The sequence below is a fragment of the Ovis aries genome, chromosome 13 (genome assembly GCF_016772045.2).
Source record: "Ovis aries strain OAR_USU_Benz2616 breed Rambouillet chromosome 13, ARS-UI_Ramb_v3.0, whole genome shotgun sequence".
NCBI classification, from domain to species: domain Eukaryota; kingdom Metazoa; phylum Chordata; class Mammalia; order Artiodactyla; family Bovidae; genus Ovis; species Ovis aries.
The window spans coordinates 76069308-76086612 of NC_056066.1; the positions used below are offsets into that span (position 1 = coordinate 76069308).

General features: G+C 39.1%; 1 protein-coding gene across 14 annotated transcripts in view; it reads left to right on the forward strand.

Moving 5' to 3' along the window:
* Nucleotides 1-17305, forward strand: part of NCOA3 (nuclear receptor coactivator 3) — a 127695-nt gene that overhangs the window by 43638 nt on the left and 66752 nt on the right. For 3 of the 14 annotated variants that reach the window (XM_060397809.1, XM_042230236.2, XM_060397810.1), the window contains exon 1: nucleotides 1-16209. This exon is cut by the window's left edge and continues 14829 nt beyond it. The exons of the other annotated variants lie outside the window; for them this stretch is intronic. The gene's annotated coding sequence lies outside the window, so the exon portion shown is untranslated. The remainder of the gene's footprint in view (nucleotides 16210-17305) is intronic. 14 annotated transcript variants of the gene reach the window in all.

The window sequence follows — 17305 nt, forward strand, 5'->3', positions numbered from 1 at the left end:
TTATTTCCTCATATTTCTTTCTAAGGTGAGACCTTAGACCTCATGATAGAATTTTGAGATCTTCTTAATTCAGGTGTCTTTTTGTGGTTACCTCATAGGATACTTTGTTGAGGCAACATACCATATTTAATTGAATGATACTAATTTCACACAAGCCCTTTTGAAGGCTTTATTTGGTATTTTGTTGTTTTAGTCACTCAGTCGTATCTGACTTTTTGTGACCCCATGGACTGTAGCCAGCCAGGCTCTTCTGTCCATGGGAGTTTTCTAGGCATGAATACTGGAGTGGGTTGACATTTCCTTCTCCATGGATCTTCCTGATCCAGGGATGGAACCCTCGTCTCCTGCACTGGCAGGAGGATTCTTACCACTGAGCCACTTGGGTATTATTTTATTTGAAAGATAATAAATTTCAACTTTAACTTAACCTTATTGGTGTATTTTGAGAAATGAATTCCATTTCATTTGACAAAAAGTAGTTGTGACTTTCAAAAATAGTTGTGGAGCAGATTAAGAATTGTAGAGGGCAAGTAGGCAGGATGAGAAAAGAAGGATGGAAGGTGTTCTTCACATTGGGCTTCACGAGATCTAAAAGAGATTTGCTCTAGTTTTCTGCTTCTCAAAAGTGAACTCTGCTTTTCTGCAGTATTTGTATCATCTGGGTGATCTTAGAAGGCCTGTCTATCCCAGGCCTGCTGAGCTGTAATATCTGGGTGTGACACCCAGGAATTGTCAGAGCCTCTTCCCACAGGTGATTCTGCTTCTTAAAGTTTGAGAAGCGCTGTTCTAGACAGTAGGAAGGGAGGATTAACTCAGTGTGTTCCTTCTTTTTAGGCATTTATTAACTCCTGTGTGCTGACTCTTATGCCCTAGGGCATGCTGTTTTAAACAGTTGGGTTTGCTCTGTAGCAGTGATTCTCAAACTTCAGAGTGTATTAGAATCACTTGAATGCTTAAATTACAGATTGCCAGGTCCCACCTTCAGACAAGAACTATACAAAAAAGATATCTTCATGACCCAGGTAACCACGATGGTGTGATCACTTACCTAGAGCCAGACATCCTGGAATGTGAAGTCAAGTGGGCCTTAGGAAACATCACTATGAGCAAAGCTAGTGAAGTTGATGGAATTCCAGCTGAGCTATTTCAAATCCTAAAAGATGATGCTGTGAAAGTGCTGCACTCAATATGCCAGCAAATTTGGAAGACTCAGCAGTGGCCACAGGACTGGAATAGGCCAGTTTTCATTCCAATCTCAAAGAAAGGCAATGCCAAAGAATGCTCAAACTACCGCACAATTGCACTCATCTCACACGCTAGCAAAGTAATGCTCACAATTCTCCAAGTGAGGCTTCAACAGTATGTGAACAGAGAACTTCTAGATGTTCAAGCTGGATTTAGAAAAGGTAGAGGAACCAGAGATCAAATTGCCAACATCCGCTGGATCATCGAAAAGCAAGAGAGTTCCAGAAAAACATATACTTCTGCTTCGTTGACTACGCCAAAGCCTTTGATTTTGTGGATCACAACAAACTGGAAAATTCTGTGGAAAAGAGATGGGAATACCCTCCACCTTACCTGCCTCCTGAGAAATCTGTGTGCAGGCCAAGAAGCAACAGTTAGAACTGGACATGGAACAATGGACTGGTTTCATATTGGGAAAGGAGTACATCAAAGCTGTATATTGTCACTCTGCTTTTTTAACTTCTATGCAGAGTACATCATGTGAAATGCCGGGCTGGATGAAGCACAACTGGAATTAAGATTGCTGGGAGAAATGTCAATAACCTCAGATATGCAGATGACACCACTCTTATGGCAGAAACAAAGAGGAACTAAAGAGCCTTTTGATAAAAGTGAAAAAGCTGGCTTAAACCTCAACATTCATAAAGTGAAGATCATGGCATCCAGTCCCATCACTTCATGGCAAATGGATGGGGAAACAGTGACAGGTTTTATTTTCTCAGGCTCCAAAATCACTGCAGATGGTGGCTGCATCCATGAAATTAAAAGATGCTTGCTCCTTGGAAGAAAAGCTGTGACAAACCTAGATAGCATATTAAAAAGCAGAGACGTTACTTTGCTGACAAAGGTCCATCTAATCAGACCTATGGTTTTTCCAGTAGTCATGTATGGATGTGAGAGTTGGACTATAAAGAAAGCTGAACCCTGAAGAATTCATGCTTTTGAACTGGGTGTTGGAGGAAACTCTTGAAAGTCCTTTGGACAGCAAGGAGATCAAACCAGTCAATCCTGAAGAAAATCAGTTCTGAACATTCTTTAGAAAGACTGATGCTGAAGTTGAAGGTCCAGTACTTTGGCTACCTGGTGTGAAGAACTGACTCATGAGAAAAGACCTTGATGTTGGGAAAGACTGAAGCCAGGAGGAGAGTAGGACAGAGGAAGAGATGGTTGGATGGCATCACCAACTTGAAGGACATGAGTTTGAGCAAGCTCTGGGAGTTGGTTATGAATAGGGAAGCCTGATGTGCTGCAGTCCATGGGGTCGCAAAGAGTCGAACATGACTGAGCAACTGAACTGAGCTGATTTATACCACAGGACTTGGCAAACACTATGAATCAAACCTTTTATTTTTATTTTTGGCCATGCAGCAAGATTTGCGGGATCTTAGTTCCCTGACCAGGGATCGAACCTTCACCCCCTCCCTGCATTGGAAGTGAGGAGTCTTAACCACTGGATTCCAGGGAAGCTCCTATGGCCATTTTTCTATTGAAAATGTCAGTACTGGCGTTTGAATGCCATGAGTTTGACCAAACTCTGGGAGGTAGTGGAGGACAGAGAGCCTGTCATGCTGCAGTCCATAGGATCACACAGAGTCAGATACAACTTAGCAACTGAACAAATGCAGCTAAATATTAGCAGATTGGCTTAAGCTGATTGCCTTAAATCTGCTTAGAATATTTTTACTGTGTTAGGAATTCCTACTTGTGACAGACAGAATCTTAGCATACTTGTGGGTGTGCTTCAACAGGATGGAGAAATCATAGCTTCTTGAGTCATCTGTAAAATGAGATACTTCTCTCATAAGTTGATGTATATTATTTTAATTAATTTACAGTATTGTAAAAATACAAGTGTTATTGCTGAATTTTCTGGTGGTACTCTACAAGTCTTTTGGTAATAGAAATTTTAAGTTCTAATTAATAATTAATGTCTTTCTTTTGAAAGCCTGAACATACTTTCCCACTATGGTGCTTGAAAGCACTGCCTATGTGCACAGTTTTATATTCCCTAAGGCTTGTGATAAAGTGGGGTTTCCTATTTATATATGTCTGAAAAGATATTTGTGTAATAAACAGCAAAACCTTAAGTGCTCATTAGTACTTACAGACTTTGATAAGTACTTCCTAATAATGATTAGGAATTGTCAAGGTCAGTATTGCTCTCCTTTTTTCTTGCTTTCCTTCTGTGTGAATCTGCTCAGAATCTGTGATTATCAGCGTGGGTAAGGAGCCACCTGTGAAAATGGTCTAAAACATTTTTTTTCCTGATTTCTTTCTTTTGGTCACACTGTATGGATTGTGAGCACTTAGTTCCCAACCAGGGATCGAATCCAGGCCGCAGCAGTGAAAGCGCTGAGTCCTAACCACCAGACTGCTAGAGAATTCCCTTCTTTGTTTCATTTTAGCTTCATGATTGTGCATTTTGTATTTAGTAATTTAAATTTCTTCTTGATAAAGTAGCTCTGAAGTTTTTGTGTGAATCATTAACAGTGTGTAGGAAAAGGAGTGCGTCAAGGCTGTACATTGTCACCCTGCTTATTTAACTTATATGTGGAGTACATCATGAGAAACGCTGGGCTGGATGAAGCACAAGCTGGAATCAAGATTTCTGGGAGAAATACCAGTAACCTCAGATATGCAGATGACACCACCCTTATGTGAAGAAGAACTAAAGAGCCCCTTGATGGAAGTGAAAGAGGAGAGTGAAAAAGTTGATTTAAAGCTCAACATTCAGAAAACTAAGATCATGGCATCTGGTCCTGTCACTTCATGGCAAATAGATGGGGAAACAGTGGAAACAGTGGCTGACTTTAATTTTTTTGGGCTCCAAAATCACTGCAGATGGTGACTGCAGCTATGAAATTAAATGACAGTTATGACCAACCTAGATAGCATATTAAAAAGCAGAGACGTTACTTTGTCAACAAAGATCCATCTAGTCACGGCTATGGTTTTTCCAGTAGTCGTGTAATGGGTGTGAGAGTTGGACTGTAAAGAAAGCTGAGCGCCGAAAAATTGATGCTTTTGAACTGTGGTGTTGGAGAAGACTCTTGAGTCCCTTGGACTGCAAGGAGATCCAACCAGTCCATCCTAAAGGAGATCAGTCCTGGGCGTTCGTTGGAAGGACTGATACTAAAACTGAAACTCCAATACTTTGGCTACCTGATGGGAAGAGCTGACTCATTTGAAAAGACCCTGATGCTGGGAGGGATTGGGGGCAGGAGGAGAAGGGGACAACAGAGGATGAGATTCAGTTCGGTTGCTCAGTCATGTCCGACTCTGCGACCCCATCTACTGCAGCACGCCAGCCCTCCCTGTCCATCACCAACTCCCGGAGTTCACCCAAACCCATGTCCATCGAGTCAGTGATGCCATCCAGTCATCTCATCTTTGTTGTCCCCTTTACCTCCTGCCTTCAATCTTTCCCAGCTTCTGGGCCTTTTCAATGAGTCGGCTCTTTGCGTCAGGTGGCCAAAGGATTGGAGCTTCAGCTTGTTTCCCGTTAGCATTTTGCATTAGTGTGGTACATGGTTCAGTTCAGTTCAGTCACGTCCAACTCTTTGTGACCTCATGGACTGCAGCATGCCAGGCTTCCCTGTCCATCACCAACTCCCAGAGTTGACTCAAACTCATGTCCGTTGACTTGGTGATGCCACCCAATCATCTCATCTCTGTCGTCCCCTTCTTCTGCCTTCAGTCTTTCCCAGCATCAGGGCCTTTTCAAGTGAGTCAGTTCTTCACACCAGGTGGCCAAAGTATTGGCGTTTCAATCCTTCCAGTGAATATTCAGGACTGATTTCCTTTAGGATGGACTGGTTGGTTCTCCTTGCAGTTCAAGGGACTCTCAAGAGTCTTTTCCAACAGCACAGCCAAAAGCATCAAATCTTCAGGGCTCAGCTTTCTTCACAGTCCAACTCTCATATCTGTACATGACTACTGGAAAAACCATAGCTTTGACTAGATGGACATTTGTCTGCAAAGTAATATCTCTGCTTTTTAATATGCTGTCTAGGTTGGTCATAACTTTCTTTCCAAGGAGCAAGTGTCTTTTAATCTCATGGCTTCAGTCACCATCTGCAGTGATTTGGGAGCCCCCCAAAATAAAGTCTGTCACTGTTTCCACTGTTTTCCCTTCTATTTGCCATGAAGTGATGGGACCAGATGCCATGATCTTCATTTTTTGAATGTTGAGTTTTAAGCCAACTTTTTCACTCTCCTCTTTCACCTTCATCAAGAGGCTCTTTAGTTCTTCACTTTCTGTCATAAGGGTGGTGTCATTTGCATACCTGAGGTTATTGATATTTCTCCCGGCAATCTTGATTCCAGCTTGTGCTTCATCCAGCCCAGCGTTTCTCATGATGTGCTCTGCATAGAAGTTAAATAAGCAGGGTGACAATATACAGCCTTGACATACTCCTTTTCCTATTTGGAACCAATGTGTTGTCCAGTTCTAACTGTTGTTTCCTGACCTGCACACAGGTTTCTCAAGAGACAGGTCAGGTGGTCTAGTATTCCCATCTCTTTCAGAATTTTCTACAGTTTATTGTGATCCACACAGTCAAAGGCTTTGGCATAGTCAGTAAAGCAGAAGTAGATGATTTTTCTGAAACTCTCTTGCTTTTTCTATGATCCGGCAGATGTTGGCCATTTGATCTCTGGTTCCTCTGCCTTTTTTAAAGCCAGCGTGAACATCTTGAAGTTCTTGGTTCACATACTGTTGAAGCCTGGCTTGGAGAATTTTAAGCATTACTTTACTAGCATGTGAGATGAGTGCAATTGTGCAGTAGTTTGAGCATTCTTTGGGATTGGAATGAAAACTGACCTTTTCCAGTCCTGTGGCCACTGCTGAGTTTTCCAAATTTGCTGACGTATTGAGTGCAGCACTTTCACAGCATCGTCTTTTAGGATTTGAAATAGCTTAGCTGGAATTCCATCACCTCCACTAGCTTTATTTGTAGTGATGCTTCCTAAGCATTCCAGGATGTCTGGGTCTAGGTGAGTGATCACAGCATTGTGATTATCTGGGTCATGAAGATCGTTTTTGTATATATAGTTCTTCCGTGTATTCTTGCCACCTCTTCTTAATATCTTCTGCTTCTGTTAGGTCCATACCATTTCTGTCCTTTATTGTTCCCATCTTTGTAAGAAATGTCCCGTTGGTATCTCTAATTTTCTTGAAGAGATCTCTAGTCTTTCCCATTCTTTTGTTTCTCTCTATTTCTTTGCATTGATTACTGAGGAAGGCTTTCTTTTCTCTCCTTGCTATTCTTTGGAACTCTACATTCAAATGGGTATATCTTTCCTTTTTTCCTTTGCCTTTTGCTTCTCTTCTGTTCATAGCAATTTGTAAGGCCTCCTCAGACAACCATTTGGCCTTTTTGCCTTTCTTTTCCTTGGGGTTGATCTTGATCCCTGCCTCCTGTACAGTGTCATGAACCTTCATCCATAGTTCTTCAGACACTCTGTCTATCAGTTCTAATCCCTTGAATCTGTTTTTCACTTCCACTGTATAATCGTAAGGGATTTGACTTAGGTCATACCTATATGGTCTAGTGGTTTTCTCTACTTTCTTCAGTTTAAGTCTGAATTTGGCAATAAGGAGTTCATGGTCTGAGCGACAGTCAGCTCCTGGTCTTATTTTTGCTGAGTGTATAGAACTTCTCCATCTTTGGCTGCAAAGAATATAATCAGTCTGATTACAGCATTGACCATCTGGTGATGTCCACATGTAGAATCTTCCCTTGTGTTGTTGGAAGAGGGTGTTTGGTATGACCAGTGTGTTCTCTTGCAAAACTCTATTAGCCTTTGCCCTGCTTCATTCTGTACTCCAAGACCAAATTTGCCTGTTGCTCTAGGTATTTCTTGACTTCCTACCTTTGCATTGCAGTCCCCTGTAATGAAAGGTCTTCATAGAGCCATTCAACTTCAGCTTCTTCGGCATTACTGGTCAAGGCATAGATTTGGATTACTGTGATATTGAATGGTTTGCTTTGGAAACGAAGAGAGATCAGTCTTTCATTTTTGAGATTGCATCCAAGTACTGCGCTGAACTGCATTTTGGACTCTTGTTGACTATGATGGCTACTCCATTTCTTTTATGGGATTCTTGCCAACCGTAGTAGATATAATGATCATCTGAGTTAAATTCATTCATTCCAGTCCATTTTAGTTCACTGCTTCCTAAAATGTCCATGTTCACTCTTGCCATCTCCTGTTTGACCACTTCCAATTTGCCTTGATTCATGGACCTAACATTTCAGGTTCCTATGCAATATTGGTCTTTACAGCATTGGACTTTATTTCCATCACCAGTCACATCCACAGCTGGGTTTGTGTTGCTTTAGCTCCATCTCTTCATTCTCTCTCGAGTTATTTTTCCTCTGATCTCCAGTAGCAGATTGGGCTCCTTCCGACCTGGGGAGTTCATCTTTCCGTGTGGTACATGGTACATTTGTTATAATTAATATACCAATATTATATTAACCAAAGTCCATAGTTTATATAATAAGATTTACTTTGTTTATAGTTCTCTTTGTAGGTTCTGAGAAAGGCGTAATGTCATGCATCCACTATTACTGTATCATCAGAATAGCTTCTCCTCTGAAAGCTACCTGCGCTTCACCTATTCATCTTCCTCACCTTCTCTTCAGCCTGTGGTTGCTATAGTTTTGGCTTTTGCAGAATGTCATATAGTTGGAATCATATAGTATATAGCCTTTCAGACTGGCTTCTTTTACTTACCTACATGTTTTTTATGGTTCCTACGTGTCTTTTTTGGCTTGACTGTTCATTTCTTTTTATTGCTGAATAATATTCCATCATACACTGCAGTCTCTCCATTCACCTATTGAATAACATCTCGATTCCTTTCAGTTTTGGGCAGTTATAAATGAAGCAGCTATAAATATTTTGTGTAGGGTTTTGTATGAACATATTTTTGAGTCTGTTGGGTTTTTAAATACCTAGGAGTGTGATTGTTGGATCATATCGTAAGACATTGTTTAGCTTTGTAAGAAAGTGCCAACTGTTTTCTTAGGTGGCTGCACCATTTTGCATTCCCCTAGCAATGAGAGTTCCTTTTGCTCCATATTCGCATCAGCATTTGTTACTGTCAGTTTTTTAGATTTTCGTCATTTTAGTAGATGTGTGGTGATATCTTGTTGTTGTAATTTGTAATACCTCAAAGATATGACATTTTGCATCTTTTCATATGCTTATTTGCCATCTGTATATCTTCCTTGGGGCTTCCCTGGTGTCTCAGACAGTAAAGAATCTGCCTGCAGTGTGGGAGACCTGGACTCTTTGGTGAGGTATTTAGATCTTTTGCCATTTTAAAATTGTGTTGTTTTCATATATTAGTTGTTTCTTACTGTTATTTTAAGAGTGCTTTGTATATTTTTGAATACAGGTCCTTTATCTGATAAATGTTTTGCAAATATTTTCTCTGTCTGTGAGTTGTCTTCAGTTTTTTGTTTAAATTGGTAAAGTTGAAAGGTGGCTTGATATCTAACTTACCCCAAGTATTAAATAAAAAGATCTAGGTAGACATGTTCTCATACTTGAAAGCAATCATATGTTGCCTGCAATTTTTTAAAGTTGTTTCATGGACATCTTTTTAGGTTATTATTTTCACAGATCTGTGTTTGTTTTGGTGGCTATATAATTACCATTTTTGAGTGTCCTTTCTGTAGCCATTAATTCATTAATTCTACAAATACAGTACCTGTCATGTGTCAGTTACTGGGGACAAAACATTCTAGAATCTCTCCTCAAAGAGCTTGCATCAAATTAGAGTTCCCTATTCATCTTATTTATCTCTCCTTTTTTTTGCTCTTTTATACAGTGTTATATTAAATGTCCTTGTATACAGATCTTATATATCTTGATACACTTGTGCTGTGTTTCTTGTTATGGGCCTACTGAACCTAAAGGATACTTGCTTAAAACTGCTGATTTTTGCCAACTGGTAAAAGTTATTTTCTGTTATTGTTTTTATTTTACAGTTCCCTAATCCTTGGAAGAATTGTGCTTGTTTCACTATGTTTTGTTGACCATTTGTACGACAGTGAACTGCCTATTTTGATTTTTTGCCCATTTTCCCTCTTATGCTGTCTTTTCTTACTGATTTGTGAGAGCTCCTGTATATTGTGGGTTTTTATTCCTTGTCTGTTTATACACTGCAGATATTTTCTCCCAGTCTTATTTACATTTTATTTTTTATTTCCTCTTAATTTGGGACTTAACCTAGAAGTTGGATGATTAAGACTTCCCTGGGTGCCCTTCACTCACATTCTTCAAATGTTAACATTTTAGTATATTTGTTTTCTCCTTTCATTAAAAAAAAAATAGTATCATGAATTCCTTGGCGATCCAGTGGTTAGGACTCCATACTTCCAATGCTGAAGTGCGAGTCAGGAACTAAGATCCCACAGAAACCGTGTACCTCTGATTAGGACTTGAACCCGTGATTTTTAGATTAGAATCATTCATCTGGTGTCTGGATGAGGCTCAGGTTCTTTGTGTCTCAGTGCAGAAGGAATTTGGCAAGAGGCAAAGTGATGGTCTAGAGGTGTTCATTAATATAGGATGCTTGTGAGAGATGCAAGCTGACAGGTGAGGGGTTCTGCCCTGAGGGCTACATGTTTATAATCAAAGGAAAGAGGGAGGGGAAAAAACCACCTTTGTTCTCATTCTTTGAGTAGATGTTAGGCTTACATCAAGAGCTCCTCCTTCATACTGGGCAGAAGAGTGACCTTCTGAGGTCAAACTAGGACTGACATAGTGCTTATTCAAATCAGCAGAGGGGTGGTAACAGTTTTCTTTGATTAAATGACCTGGGACTGTATTTCCTGCTTTATAGTTAAGCAAGCCTGCTTCATTCCACAATGTTTCTTGAGCCATCTTTAACTTAAGAGTGGTCTGCCAAAGTTCCCTGGGCTTCCCTCTCTATCTATAATCTCCTACTGGGACTTCTACAACTACGTGTGTGACTGTTCTATTCTATTGCTGCCACCACATAACAACCTTGCCCCTCCCCAGCAACAACTGTTAAGGCACAAAGCTTGTTTAAAAAAAAAAAAAATTAACCCTCAGATATTGAAATCCTTATGTGTATTCAGACTTCTCACTTTCAAGCAGTGTGGTAAGTGTATTTAATCTTTTCTTAAATGGTTCAGGATGTTAGGAACATTATTAATTTTTTTTTTTTTTTGGCTATGTGTGACACCTTTTGTACCTCTTGAATTGAACAGGAATGTTTCTCATTAGGTTGAATGAGTCTAGGCCACTCCTAAGAGGTTTTGTTTGCCTTTCTTAAATAAAAAAATATTTTTTTCTTATTTTCCTTCACTATCTTTTGATTGCCAGTTAGCTGTACTTTCTGTTAATAAATACTTTATTGCTTCTAATAGTCTCTAATTTGCTGTGAAGTTGGGAAGCCAGATACATGCAGTATTCTAAGAAGCTGGATCTAAATAACAAATGAATTCAAGTGTGAGGCCATGGGAGTCTCCCTTAATCAGTGGATGGACTGTATGTTTTTTCCACTAAGAGACATGGCTTTTCCTGACAATGATGGTGGCAGTAAGGATCTCAGACATTCATAACTGCCCCTGGAGATAGGTAGGCCGCGAGGTGTTATCCTTAATTTATAGAGGAAGTAATGGGTGGTGGCGGTAATGTTGTTATTAGGAGAGCTGGGATTTAAATCTGTTTTTTTCCATCTAAATCTATTGAATAAGCATTGTTTTTAGTAATACTTCTTTGTCCTGTCTGTTGCTAATAATACTTTCTAGAAAGTTATGTTGTGTCCTGGCTTTAAGTACCGTTCTCTCATGAATTTTTATTAAACCTAAATTTTAAATTGAAATAGGTTACTAGCACACAATTTTCAAGTTCCCATTGGCCTATAGCGTGGGTTCTAGACTAGAAGTGGGAAGATTAAGTCTATTGGACTTAATCAATTTCATTATCGTTAATAATTGTTAATTTCATGGGAATTCCATGATGGTCCAGTGGTTAGGATTCTGAGCATTCGCTGCTAAGGGCCTGGGTTAATCACTGGTTAGGGAACTAAGGTCCTGCTTGCTGTGCACTGTGGGTCCCCCCCCCAATAAATTTCATTATCTATTAGACTATTATATACAGTTCTGTCTGCTATCTGCCTGGAGCTCTCTCTGCTTGGTTGGTTCCTTTCAGCTCTCAGATTAAATGTTGCATCTTCAGAGCCCTTTCCTGACCTGAAATTACTTCTCTCTTCCTACGTCTCTCCTCTTCTGTATCATATCACCCTGTTTATTTCCTTTATGGCACTTAATCACTTTCTGGAAATGCCTTTTGGAAATATCTTGTGTATTGTTAATATCCAGTAAAATGTTAACTCTGTGATTTTTATCCTTTGTCCATCTTTAGGGTTTATTTTATCTCATAGGCAAGTGCTTCAGTCTTTTTGAACTCCTCCAAGCAGCTTCCTGTGCCAAGGAATGAGGCGCTTTGGATTTAAGGGCTTCTGTGAGGGCCTCCTGTCTTGTTTACCTTTGTATCCACAGAGCCTGGAATAGCAGTCTTGTAGAATATAATTTCAGCAAACATTGTGAAGTGAATGTAGTGACAACATACTACCTTTTTCACTTGAAAGGTACGGTTGAGGCTTATAGTCTACTGTGCTTTTCAGAGAATAAGCATATGGCATAGCTATATTATTTGATGTGGTTCAGTCGCTGAGTCGTATCCGACTCTGTGACCCCATGAAGTGTAGCCTGTCAGGCTCCTTTGCCCATCCCAGGCAAGAATACTGGAGTGGGTTGCCATTTCCGTCTTCAGGGGATCTTTCTGACCCCCGGGATCGAACCGTCTCCTATTGGCAGCCCAGCTACATTTTTACTGGTTAATAATATCATTCTGTATGGTATATGTATTTTTTAAACAAAATTTTCAATTACCAGAGAGCCAGTCCATCCAGTTTGAAGCCATAGAAAACATTTGAATTAAAAAAACAAAAACAGAAAACACTTGTTCTGTGAATCTTAGAGTGATTCTCAGACTTAATGTCTGTGAGCCACTTTGACAGAGCAAGGAGATGTGCATGCTGCTCTCTTGTTTGTTTTGATGGTCAGCGTTTCTTTTTAGGTTCCATTTTTGACGTAGAAGCTGCATTAGTATGGGAGGAGAACCAGACCACTGACTGCTGTACCTCATTTAGTCAGTCTTATTTTCCAAATGCAGAGTGCTTCGGGTACTCGGATAAAACCAGGGGAGAAGAATGATTTGGTTGGAGATGCCAGGAAAACTGCACTTTCCGTGCCCGGATTGGTTTGTGACAAGAAGCTCGCTACCTACTGTTTAACTCTGTGCTTTGTTCTGAGTTATTTTTGGAGTAACTTATGTGATGGAAAGAAATAATATAGAGGATAGGAGAAATTGAGGAAAAATGTATTCCCCTGTCCTGGGGAGAAGATATATAAATAGCTAATTTACTGTATGTTCATTTTTAGGGTTTGTTCTGTCGCAAAGGCGTGTGATTAGGTCTCATTGAATTCTTCTGAATGCTTTCCTTTGCCAGGCCCAGCTACTAGATTATCTGGATTCAGGACTACTCAAAATATTTTTTTGCTTGGTTGCCTTCCTTTTTCTAAGATGATTTTAAAAAGCCCTTTACATATACAGAATACTCTGTGCCAATTAACTAATAGTTTTTCTTGCCAGTCATTGAAAGATAAAAGACTTAAAACAGCATCGATTTGTTTGAACTTGTGCAAGTAATATTTTATTTTTGTTGTTGAAGTTAGAATGAAAGGATGGGGAGCATAAGGGAGGGAAAAATTATATTCTCATTTATGTAGAAAATAGAAATATAATGGCTTTGAACATGTTGACAATTAAAAAAAGGACCAGGTTTTACGTTTATTATACAACCATTAAAAGTATGTTGCTGGTGATATCTCCCTGGAGTATCTTGGTTCAGGCATGTCTTCCATTTGGTGGGTAAGAAAAATTAGACACACAAAGTCAGTGTAATTTTTCCAGTTACGTATAGAGAAAATAATAAGCGGTGTGTAGTTTTCCTTGACTCTGCCTATATTTTATCCAGTTGAAATGTATATGGAACTCAGGACAGGTGATGTATTTTGTATAGTTTCCCAGCTGTTCATAGTAACAGCTCAATTAAATTTTGATGTTATTCTTCAGGGAGAGGTTTTGTTCTGGTTGCTAATGATGTATATATTGATGTTTTTGAGCATGGACATAATATTTGTGTTCATGTTGATAAGAAAATTGAACTGGATTTCAGTACAAAACTTTTGTAAACATTTTGCGATACAGGCTTTTGTATTTGGGGTTTCTGTTTTTATGATGTTTAGGCCACCGTTGGTTTTAGATAAGAGGAATTTGAATCTCTTGATTCTGTTTTCTTCCAGGGCTGTATGTGCCTCTGCAGGCGTTTTTGGTTTGTGTAGTATATGCACTGAGGATATCTTTGTAATTTTGACATGAGTATAGTATTATATATTGATTAAATTTCTGTTTTTAAATATTAAGGAGTGCAGATATTTTAATCTTTACATGCCAAGAATTCTGGGCTTTCCTTGTTTCCCCCCCTGTAATTGCTGCTGGTGGAGGTGGAAGCCCTTCTCAGTGTTAATAAATGCCATCACCCATTCCCTTCCCCCAGCTTTACACTGGAGCCTAGTTTGCCTGCAGCTGCAATGGTAGGCATCTTTCAGGAAGTGACCTTGGCTTGTATTAATCAAATTCAGAACACACAAAAAGCTTCTTGCTAACATGCTGACTTGATGTAAAATTTTATCGCATCCATTTTCTTTCAGAATGAGGCCATCTTGTAAAAAGAAGATACACAGAAGACTCCTCCAATATAATACATTAAAAAAGCTCTGTAAGACATGTTTGTTTTTTAAAAAAACCTAGATTTTAAAAGTAAAGACGATTCATGGCCAAATGTGCATAAACCTAAATCATGAAGGTTTGGGAGCTGTTACTAGAAAATAACTTGTTTTAATGCTGAATAAAAAGAAAGTCCTGTATGTTAGCATCAAACTTATTTACTATTTAGCTACATTAAATACAATTTAATATTATCTTTAATATTTATATCAAAATATTTAAAAAATAAGCTATAAATTTAATATATAGCTACATTAAATTATTGTGGAAAATTTATATACTATGAATTTATTTGGGGGCCCTTTAGGAAACATGTATTAAGAGAGATACTTTTGTATATAGTTTATCTTTGGGTGTTCAGAAATGACTGTGATCTTACTGTGTTGGTTTGGATAAGAAAACTAATATCCTGCTTGGAATCATTTTCTTATGTAGTGGCAGTAACTACAGGGACTTCTACATATAACAGAAGATTGAGTCAGCAGGACTGCTAAAATTTCAACCACCTATTGTATTTATGAGAATATCCTAACTACAGATTCACACAGTTGCTTCTTTAGTATTTAGCTGATCATTATGATAGAGTAGTTAATATAGTCAAAGAAATCTAGGTTTTAAATGTAGGATAGTTGAGGTTTGTGTCTTACAGATCTTTATTTTAACCTTGCTCAGTGTTATATGTAGAAAAGAGTATTTCATGGATTAGTTTGCTAATGTTTTCTACATTTGGGAGAAATTTACATAAAAAAACCCAAAACTTGGAGCTCAGTCGCATCTATTGCCAAGGGGTTCACTTTTGAGTTTATTTGTGTAGGAGTCATTTGTGTGTACTGAACTGTTTTAGAAGAGAAATACAGAAAAAAGCTTAAACCTTAGGAGCTGTACCTGCATTTTGGTAGATGTACAGTATGAAAAGTACAGGCATGTTGTGTGTTTATTAATGATTAGGAGAGGAGATAGAGAACTTATGCAAATTAAAAATTGGGGTTAGATAAATAATGGCTTCAACATCTGAGTTATTATTTACTGGAAACATAATCAGCATTATCTGTGATTGTATTGTAACTTGTTCTTAGAATTGCAGCCTCATGGAGATAAATCTATCTGTAACCTGCCTAAGTTCACTCTTTGTCTTGATACCAACATTAATAATTGGTTTGTTAGATACTACAGGAGAATTTCGGAGAAGGCAATGGCACCCCACTCCAGTACTCTTGTCTGGAAAATCCCATGGACGGAGGAGCCTGGTAGGCTGCAGTCCATGGGGTCGCGAAGAGTCGGACATGACTGAGCGACTTCACTTTCACTTTGCACTTTCATGCATTGGAGAAGGAAGTGGCAACCCACTCCAGTGTTCTTGCCTGGAGAATCCCAGGGATGGGGGAGCCTGGTGTGCTGCCATCTGTGGGGTCGCACAGAGTCGGACACGACTGAAGCAACTTAGCAGCAGTAGCAGCAGCACAGGAGAATTTCAAGGAAAATGACTTGATCATTTTTCTCCACTCAAATACCTGTTTAAAATACATGATCTTCAATAAAATTGTCACCTTGAACTTAAAATGTTCTTTGCCTCCTCCTCTGCTGCCCCCTTCCCATGCCCCCCATTCCCCCCTAAGAAGGAGAAAGGAACGCCTGACGAGAAAAGGAATACATACAATCCTGGTAGCCAATGAGTTAATGTTCATTTGCAGCCTGAGGGTCAGCGTTCAGTCCCTGTTTCCTGATTGGCTGCTAAAAGGTGAAATTGAAACCACTGTAAACTTTTGACCCTGTAGCAATTCTTGTGGAACGCCTTCCACTGGTGGAGCCCAGAGCTTCAGCTCACCTCTCCACCCAACCCCTCCCACCCCCTTTCCTGTATTTATTTTGTATGATCGTGCAGTACTGCATGCGGTTTTTCCAGGAGAGGGGGGAGAGGGAAGCAGAACAAGCACCAGCAAGCGGCTGGCTTCATGCCTGTTTTAGCAACCATGTCATTACTAGCTACAACTCAGCCAGAGATAGGGAACTTGTTAATAAACTGGTCTGCCAACTGGATTTTTCAGTTTTCTCCTTAATCTCAAGGTAATTTTAAAAATGCAGAATGGTCGTATTTACTGTTGTTCATCAGTGGATAGTATCGTAGTGTAAGCAAAATATATGGCACGATTCCCGAATGTGTTGAGTTAAAAATAGCTTTCATATTCAGCAACCTTTATATATCCCATTAATGTTTCCTATGTCTCTTATGATTTTTACGTAAATGCCTAATGTTTTACAAAAGTTTTCTTTTTTTCTTCTTTGCCTTTGTCTTTTGTTATAAAGAAACTCAATTGGCATTTCATTTCTGACTATGGAGAATAATTGCAGAAATTATCTGTACATTCAAAGTTTGTTACTAATCCCCCCCCCCCCCCTCTTTTTTTCTTGGATGAGGTAAATGGTTCTGGATTTGTCTTCCATTCACATGTAAATAGTGCTTTACAGTCACCACAGAAACCGGTGAACATGGCAGGACTGTCCTCTTCCCTCTCCTTTGACACTGATGTCAGACTCTGTCCTTGTCTTTGGTTACTCCTTATATCCCTGGTGTGTCTGGCAGAGTGTAGCGGGTTGATGCTCAGCAGATACTTACTGAGGGAACATAGTTTTCATTTCAGAAACTATAGTGGCTGTTTGTACCTGCTATTCCTGTCCTAATTTTGCTTACACTTTTGAGGGCCTGTGCAGCACCTGGCATCTGATAGGTGTAGAGCAGACATTTAAGTGAATTAAATGCCTTCCCCAAGGTTATGAATCTGAACTTCCAAAACCTAGGTTTTCTGAAACTAAAGCTTCTTTTTTAACTGCCTCTTTTAAATTTTCAGATTGATTCTACGTAGAACTAAACATTTATTAAAACTTATTAAATGACTATTCAGAATAAGTTATTATAAATCAATTTGGTCTTTTCTAATGTACATCATAGGCTGGGTGGTAATACATGTCAAGTGTTTTTTTTTTTTTAACCCTGTCCTTACTTTACTAAGCCTGAATGTGTTACAATTTGAAATAATTCCTACTACTCTTGTCAGAAAGATGGGTATTTTTGAAAGTGTCATCAGTGTATTGCCAGTATTTTCTTGGGTACCAAATACATTTTTCCTTATTTACTTGAACACGAAATAATGGACTGATAAAT